Here is a 9,567-nt window from a genome sequence, read left to right as displayed (position 1 = left end):
GATGCCACTTCTATAAATTACTTGCCCACCAAACGCCAAGGACTCGTAGTTTCCAACAGAGCATCACTAGATCTAAATCTTCATCAAATATGCCAGATTCCTGATGGGTAGGAACTTCCAGACCTGGATTCATACTCCCTTCTTAGACAGGGCCCTTCACTCTGCCCTGACTAACAATAGCCGGGGCCAGGCAAGCCTGGGAGGCTGGCAGTGATGGGGTCTTAAACCCGCCTCTCCACTGCCACCCTGGCTAAGCTCCCTTCATGTCTCACCAAGGTTGCTCCTCACTGCTCTCCAGCTTGACCCTGCCAAAGTCTAGTATCCATATAACAGTTTGGGGTGGGGGGAGGGTCCATTAAAACTAAGATCCTGTCATTCCTCTGTTGCAAGCCCTGCAGTGGCTCCCACCTCACCCAGAATAGAAGCCACCATTCCTTCCAAGGCCCTTACCACAACACTACAAGATGTGCCCTCCCCGCCCACCATCACTTCTCTGACCTCTTCTCCTAACCCTCTTGCTCACTGCCCTCCAGCCACACAGGCCTCCCTGCTTGTCCTCCAGCAACCAGGCCTTCTCCTGCCTCAGGGCCTTTGCACCTGCTGCTCCTTCTGCCCGGAGGACTCTTCCCTCAGATATAAACAAGGCTCACTGCCTCTCCTTCGTTTTTTGCTCATATGCCTCATGTCACCCTCTCAATGAGGCCCGCCAGGACCACTCTATCTAAAATTGCAGATCACCACCTACCCCATCCTGGCGCTCCCTATTCTCTGTAATCTGGTCCTTTTCCTCTCCACAGCACTTATCACATTCAAACACACTGCATGATTTACTCATTTATTATGTTTAGTATTTGTCTGTCTCCCCTCACTAGAATGTAAGCTCCATGAGATCTTTGTCAGAGCTAATCACTGATGTCTCCCAGCTCCTAAAACATTTTCTGGCATCTAGTAAGCACACAATGAACACTTCTTGAAAGAATGCCTCCTGTGGGAGAAGCCCCAAGGGTCAAGTTCTTCCCAAAGCTTGCTTTGAGCTCCAGGAGTTCCAGTCTTCATTCCCAATACTACCCAACCCCTTCTCCTCCCACCGAGATGCCATTAGATTCCTTGAAGCCCCAAATGGGATTAGGGTGATGATACACACAAATGCACATGTGTGTGGGAGCGAGCACACACACGTTGCCCAGGTATGGCCACTGAAGTCAGGTTCTTTGCTTCCATTGCTGGCCGACAGAACTCCAGAGAGCCCCCAGGTCCTGCCCTTCCCCTCCCAAGTTTCTCTCAGCTGCTGCTCTTGTTTCCCCAATGACTCCCTTTTCCTCTCCAGGCCCCCTAGCCTCTGTCTGTCTGCCCTCTAGGTCTTCCTTGTTCCTCCTCTGACCCTCCCTCTGTGTCCCCAGGCCTTACCCCCTCCCCTTACTTGTCCCCATAGCCCCAGTGCCTCAGCCCTTGGTGTGCCTAGATCTTGGTCCTTCCCCTCATCCCCCGCCCCAGCCTGTGTGCCTCTGCTCTCAGGGTTGTCCTTTCAGCAACCCCCGTTATCCCTGCCCTTCTCTGCTTGGTGCCCCCAAATCCAGCCCTCTCCCTGCAATGCTCTCCCTCCCCGCTTACTGGCAAACACCCAGGCTTTGGCTCTCATAGCCTCTATGTGTTTCTGCCTGGCCTTTGTGCCACCTGCAGGCCCAGCGTCCCCAAGGGCTCTCCACACAGCCACTCACTAATTAGGTCAATTATGAGGTCAATTATCTAATCCTCTCCAATCCAGCTCTGCATTGCTCCACACACTCGCATCCTCAGGCATTTTCAGAGGCCCCAGGCAACAGATGCTCCAGCCCTTGCTACCTCTCATGTAGATGCCCTCCTCCTGGCCCCCTGGCTGAGCAGGTTCTGCTCATCACAGAAAATTTTGGAAGGGGCACTGAATGGTGGCTAGAAAGACAGTGATTCCCAAGAGCAATGTGTAGGCAGCACCTCCCTAGGCAACACTGAGGTCACCGTCCCAGGGATGTGACTTCATTTGGAGTCAATCCACAGTGCCTGGATTTGTGTGTGTGTATGTGTGGTTGGGGACTGGAGAATGGATCCTGCCTGGAGACAAGGGGAGGGACAAGAAGACCTCTAGGACAAGGCTCCTTAATCTTTTCCTGAAGTCACATGACTATTGAGCATCTTGATAGAAGAACTGGACTGGAGAAAGACACATCCACACCCGTTTGCAATTCATTTCAAAGAATTGGTCCCCAGACCCCTGGAAACTGTCCAGAGGTCCTGGCCGTAAACTTGGATCCAGAAACTCTGATCCAATGGCTCTTCCCAGAATAGTGCCACTCTCTCTCAGGAAAGATCACCCCTTCAGGATGAGGTCAAGAAAGCCTCAACCTTCCCTGCCTCTTCCCAGAGCCTCAGTTTTTACTTCAGGAGCGCCTTGCCTGCCCACCCAGTTACCTGACAGCCAGTGCCACGAAAGCCCAGTATCACTGTAGCCTCTGGGGCAGCAAGAACTGCCCCAAGCCCTGGTGTCCATGGCAGATCTCTGCTGGAGCACTCCACCTTGCAGTCAAGGCCACAGCTCACTGGCAGTCTGACTGACCCAGTAAGAGAACCAAGGAGAAGCAGACCAGACGAGGGGCAGGCAGAAGTGAGGAAATGAAAAAGGGAAATAGGGAGTCTAGGGAGGGAAGGAGATGGAGGCCAGAGAAAGACACTAAAGAGAATGAAAGCAAAGAAAACACTCAGAGAGAACAGTGTTTGCATTGCCAGGGAAAACCCAAGAACTTCACCAAGTCTGATTTCCTCCACTGTACAGATGGGTAGATTCAGGCCCCAGAGAGAGAAAGGGACTTGCCCAAGACCCCACAGCCTGTCCCTGGCAGGGTTCCAAACACCCAAGGGGTGGACAGGCATAGGGCTGACAGCCTCCAAATCTCTGTCTCACTGGCCACATAGATATTCATTACAATAATCAGTATAATAGGGATATTTTTAAAATAACTTGAATATCCAACAATAGGGGATTGAGTATACAAATTCTAGTTTACCTATAGTGTTGAATGCTTTGTAACAAAAAGCACTTATAGATTAAATTTAGTATCAGAAAATGTTTACAGTACACTTTAAAGACCAGTTTATAAAAACAAACCATTAAATACATGCAGGGGGAAAAAAAAGGACCAGAAACAGGAAATACACCAAAATGTTAACACTTGTTATCTCTGACAAGGATATTGGAAATTATTGCTGTCTTCTTTTGGCTTGTCTACATTTGCCATATTTTCTTTAATAAGCATGTATTACTTTTGCAATGAGAAAAAGCAGTAAAATGTTACATGTAAAGTACTTTTTAGAACCTTCATCTCCAGCTCAGACTTCTCTCCTGACCTCCAGGCTCCAAAACCCACTGTTGGTTGTCCCACCAGCTAGAGTCAGAACATGGGGCCGCAGGCTCCTCTCCCTCCTATGACTTATCAACATTAGCTGTCCCTTTAGCTGTCCCCACCCTAAGCCCTTCCCAGCTTCCCCACAGCCACACCCAGGCGGGGCTACTGCAGCCTCTGCAATCACGTCTCTCCCACCTGCAAAGTGCCCATAGGAAAGGACCTATGGGCCTGCAGCTTCTTTGCAAACCTCATTTCCAAGGTTCCTGTCCCCAAAAGAGGAGGAACACACACACACACACACACACACACACACACACACACACACACACACACTTCCCACCTTTGCTCCTACTTGGCAAAAGCCCTACCAAGACTCTCCCTGTGCCACCCTCCCTACACACATGCCCTTTATTCAACTCCCAATCCACTTCTTCTGTCTGCCCTCATTTGGGCACTGGGTTCATCTTCCCTGGCCAGCCAGAGGCTGATTCTTGTGGTTCAGCAGTAGACTCTAATAGAGCCCAGCCTCCTGATGGAGGCAATTCCAAAGCGCAGCAAGGTGAGTCACAAAGTAGGGGCTGGGTGTGGGGCAAAGAGGACCGTGGGACTGTCTCATGGGACTGTAGAGCTCAGAATACATATGCACACGCAGCCCTGCACAGTCTGCACTCTCCCTCGTAGTAGCCGGCCCGTGCCTCCCCCAGTGCAGGGAGCTCTCATACTCGGCAGTAAGTCCACCAACATGCACCTCCCACAGCCTCTACCCACACGCACACCCCCAACACAGAATGTGCACATTTTCTCCATTCAAAGAAGCCTCTCCCCAGCCCTATCTTTCAGGGGCTAAAGACTTGGGGTGCACACCTGTAAACAAGCACACAACCTCACACCCTAGGATCTGCCCACCCTACAGTGGATGGACCCCGCTGCATACCAGGTGAGAACCGTTCAGTGTGGTAGTAAGAGCTGGGATGCGGGGCCACACCAGCTACCTGTACTCTTACTAGTGTGTGGCCTGGCGGCAGGTTACATCACCTCGCTGAGCCTACTCAACTGTAGAATCGATAATAGTAATGCCTACCTCAGAAAGCTGTTGTGCGAGGAAATAAGTATGTATAAATACGCAAAGTGCTCAGAACAGTACCTGTCATGGAGCGTTATATAAGTGTTTGTTGTTATTATTATTACCTGTCATAAAAATATATACCTATATCCACACAATTCAGAACCTTTTTGTGAGAATGAGAGAGATGTGTGCATGTGTGCATGTGTGTGTGTGTGTGTGTGTGTGTGTGTGTGTGTGCTCTCACACATGTGCACATGTGACCTTATGAATAAGTGATTACCGAAGTGGTATGATTTAGAAGGGACTACCCACACCTCCACCCTTAATCAACACCATTGCCCGAAATTCCACCAATATAGTATATATCGTCTGAGTCTTGAAGGCCACTTCTTTTCAACAATCTCCTATTAAAATGCACATACCCCTTGGGGGGTGTTAAGCCTTATCAACTAACACCTTAGTTGTCATCTAACACCTTAGTTATCAGCTAACACCTTAGATATCAGTTAACACCTTAGTTGGCAGCTAACACCTTAGTTGACAGCTAACACCTTAGTTGACAGCCAGCTGAGAGTAAGACCCTGCAGGACTGGATTTTGGAAGAAGGAGGACAGGGATAGTAGAAATAGAGGGGCTTGGAGAGGGTGGAGAGGAGGGCACCAGGGCCAAACCCCACCAAACTACCAATCTTGTCCTGCCCTGCAGCGTATGGAAGGGATGGAGTCCTTCCTTCCAGCCGATGTCACCAGGTGTGTGTGAGGGGGTGTGAGGCAGAAGGATAGGGAGATCATATGCCAGACATTCCCCACAGCAGCTGGTGAGTGTTGGCACAGCCAGCCCGAAACTTCCTGGGAAGGTGGGTGGAGGTGGGGAGCTGGAAACTTTGCATCCTACTGCCTCTCCTGCAATTCCCGCCCCTTCTCTACACACCAATCTCCCTCCAGGGGCTAATTGAAGGGAGTTGAAAGGAGGGAATACAGGTAGATGGTCTCTGTGACCTCCCCACCCCGAATTCCCACCACCCAGGACTGCCACTCTGGAAGCCCAGGGCTAGTCGCTGATTGGGCCCTAAGGGGCCACTTCCCTCCCATTGACCTTAGAGGTCAGCACTGCCAGCTTCTGCTCAGAGCCTCTGGCATTTATCATTCCATCCAAAGCCATTCCTGTTTCCTGCCTGGACCACTCCCGTGTGTAATGAAAGCCATAAGCTCATTAAGTTGGGGTGAGGAAGGACTTCCTTTGATTTGTCCTCAATTTACCTCCCTCAGACTTCAAAGAGGCCTCCCACGTGCACAGGGCTGAAGCTTCAATGGGCCAAGTAGAGGACCCTGTGTTCGCAGTCCTCACAGTTGGAATGTTTAAACTCCATTCATTTCTACAAACTTTGGAGACCCAGGATTCTTGGAATGTCAATGCTAGAAAGATGATCAGAGATCATCTAATCCCCTCTCCCCTCTCCCCAGCTCCCACACATTATTCAGATAAGGAGACTGAAGCCCAAAGAGGTTATTAGTCCCTTATTTAGGTCCACACTGATAGGGTGGACAAAGCTCTTTCACGTGCATTCCCACATGGCATCCTTGGAACAATCCTGTAAGTAAGGGATGATTCACATGCCCAACTCAGAGAAGAGGAGATTGAGAGTCAGAACTGCCTAAGAACTTACCCAGGATCTCAGAGCAAAGATGTGGCAGATGTGGCCTCCAGCCCAAGCCTTGTCTCAAAGGCACTTTCTCACACAAGGGAGGGTTAACAGCATGGGCTTTGGAGCCATACAAATGTGGGATTGAGTTCCAGTTACACCACCTCCAAGGGTGAGGACTTGGACTTTCCCAAAGCCTCAGTTTCCTCCTCTGAAAACCGGGGGTTACAGCTACCACTCTCATGGGGTTGTCGTCAGGATGAAGGGAGCTGATACATTGTAAAGTGCTTATTCATTCAGTCCACAAAGATTTAGTGAGCATCTACTATATGCCAGGCACTGCTCTAGGCCCCAGAGATATAGCAGTAAACAAAAAACAGACAAGCCCTGCTTTCATGGAACTTACTTACAGTCTCGCACAGTAGAGAAGCGTGTGAAGAAGCAAGTGAACAAGATAACTTCTGGTAGTGATGAGTGTTGGAAAGGAAATAAAGCAGGGCTATGGGATAGAGCACACCTGGAACGGAAGCAGGAGGTGACTTTAGACTGAGGCGATGTTTGAGCTGAATGAGGACTGAGTGCTGGGCAGTGTCGGAAGAGCAGGTTCAAAGGCCCAAGGTAAAACCTCAGATCTCCTCCACGTTTATATCTCGTGCCCTGACGGTTGTACTGAGCTCCAGACAAGTGCCTACCAGTCACCTCTGCTTAGATGTCTAATAGGATCTTAAAGTTGACACGGCCAGAACAGAGATCCTGAGTTCCCCCAAACCTTCCTTCCCACAGTGCACCCCAGCTCAGTAAATGGTATCACTCTTTGTCCAGATGCTTTAGCCCCAAACCTGGGAGTTACCCTTGAATCTTTTTTTCTCACCTCCTACATCCAATCCATCAGCAAGTCCAGCCACTCTACTCCCGAAATATATCCTAATCCATCCACTCCTCGGCACCTCCCCCTCCACCAACCCGTCTCAAACCACCATGCTCACTCACCCCAAGAGATCTCCCCTCACCCCCACAGTCTATTCTCAACGCAGAGACCAGAGTGTCTTTTAAAAATGCAGATCAGATCAGGTTACTCTCTTGCTTACCGCTGGCCTCTCAATCTGACTTAGAAGAAAACCTCAAGTCCCCCACCCCTAGCCTACAGGGCCCTGTCTGTTCTGGCCCTGCCTGTGTCTCCCACTCAACCCTTACTACTGCCTCCCTTGTCTGTTCACCTCCAACCCCACTGACCTCCTTCTTGCTGAGCCCTCCAACATGACAAAGCTCTTAGAATAGAGTAATCACTCAGAAGATGTGAGGTGGTGGGTAAAAAGAGGGAGAAGCCTGAGAAGGTCTAGCAGAGAGAAAGGAGGACACAGAGGGCAGTTCTGAAGAGGCCCAGTAAGGAGGGGCCTGACAACCGTGTCCAAACCAGCAAGGGGGTGTTGTCCAACCCCAAGTGGGGAGGAGATGACCTTTAGTCATCCAGACATCCTCGGCTTTTGCAGTGAGAAGGGAATGTAAGGCAAGCCAGACCAGAAGACAGTGAACGTGGATACTCAGCTGTGCAAGAGGAGGCAAGCAGGAGGGCGGGAGCTGGAGGAGCATGGAGGACAGGATTTTTTCAGGGGAAAACTGGAACATATTTGCAGGCTGAGGGCAGGGAGCCAGCAACAGAGAGAAAATTACTGGAGTGTGGTCCCCTGGGGAATGGGCTGGTTAGACTCAGGAGAAGGAGGGGAAGAGGGCAGTTGGGAAGGGGGAAGTGGGGAAAGGGGGCTCAAGCTCGTGGCCAACAGCCTCCTGTGTATCCCTTCGTTTCCTCGCCCTGCCAGGCTTTAACCACCAAGGGCGATGCCAGCCAGCAGTTCTCCAGCTCTGGCATTTACATTTAAGGGATGACAGGGGGCGGGGTGCTGGGCAATGAAGTGGGGTGCTAAAACCACCCCTTTGTTCTGCGCCGGGGCCTATGGGCAGAGTTGGCTCAGGTGACCAAGACAAGTGGAACCCATACCTGGTGTGGCCTTTCTCCCTGGCTCCTTTGTCAGATTTCCAAGTCCCAGACCAGTACCTTCACCAATCCCCGCGCCTACCACCTTAACTCACACCCCTGCCTGAACGTGCAGGGGGAGCTAAGACTGGTCCTGAGACTAGGGACACTTTCGGGGATGACGCTACCAGCCCCAGCCCAATGGTCTCATGCTATTCTAGGCCCACAGGCTCTGTGCCAGGACTTTTGCATACATGAGCACCCACAGTTAATGCCCCCAAAGATCTTACGAGCAAGGTAGTTTCATTATGCTTGTTTTACAGTTGAGGGAACCGAGCCTAAAGAGATGCCATCAATTGCCTAAGGTTACCCACAGCCATTAACCAAGGGGAAAAGTCCCCCGGAATTGGGGACAACAGTCACTGAAGCAGGAAAGGCCCTCTGAGCTCACCTTAGGACAAAAAGTCCCAGGACAAATGGGAAAACGGAGGACCTGGCAGGGAGAGCGATTTGCGAAGGTCACGTGGTGCATGGAAGTCAGGCTCTGTGTCTCCCAGCTACCTGGCCTGTTGAGCTACCAGAGTGAACTGGCAGCACCAGGGCCAGCCACCAGCCCAACAGGGCCATGGAGGAGGCAGGATCTGTGAAACCATGGAGAAGAACACCCAAGAATGCACTAGGTTCGGTAGTCTTGGAGGCCAGGGACATATCTGCCTGTTTGGTGTCCTGATAAAATGCTTGGCGTGAGAGTCACGGCTCAGTGAATGTATGTGGGATAGATGGATGGAAGAATGGCTAGGTGGATACATGTCTGGAACAAACCCAGAGGAAGGCCCAGCCAGGATACTCCACACCGGTCCTGAATCCTCTCCCGGAGCCAAGACCTCACTCCCCACCCCGCTATCTGGAGGCCGGAACCCAGGGATCCGACTCCTCCAGAGCTGGAGAGGCGTGGGGAGGAAGCTCTTTCAAAAACTGGCCTGGGGGGCTTCCCTGGTGGCGCAGTGGTTGAGAGTCCGCCTGCTGATGCAGAGGACACGGGTTCATGCCCCGGTCCGGGAGGATCCCACATGCCGCGGAGCGGCTGGGCCCATGAGCCATGGCTGCTGAGCCTGCGCGTCCAGAGCCTGTGCTCCGCAGCGGGAGGGGCCGCAGCGGTGAGAGGCCCGCGTGCCGCAAAAAAAAAAAAAAGAAAAAACTGGCCTGGGGTTTTGATTGAAAAGCCTGAAGAGTCACCATCAGTGCATCCCTTGGCCTCCTTTCCCACCATCATTCAAGGAACTCCTTCTGAAGCCCTCCTTGACCCTGCTGGTGAAGCAGAAGCCCTTGCCCATATACAAACACACACAGCCCACTGCCCTCCCGATTTGGGCGCTAATAAAGCAACCCCCTTCTCAGTTCCCAGGGCACACAGCTTTGTGGCTGGGGCTGACACATCTGGTCTTCCTGTCTATCAGACCCCCAGGCCCGCTCAATTCTCTAGGGCCCACTCTCTTTCCCACTCTTCCCA

Source organism: Orcinus orca, chromosome X, assembly GCF_937001465.1.
Source record: "Orcinus orca chromosome X, mOrcOrc1.1, whole genome shotgun sequence".
NCBI classification, from domain to species: Eukaryota; Metazoa; Chordata; class Mammalia; order Artiodactyla; family Delphinidae; genus Orcinus; species Orcinus orca.
This window is presented reverse-complemented; position numbering follows the sequence as displayed.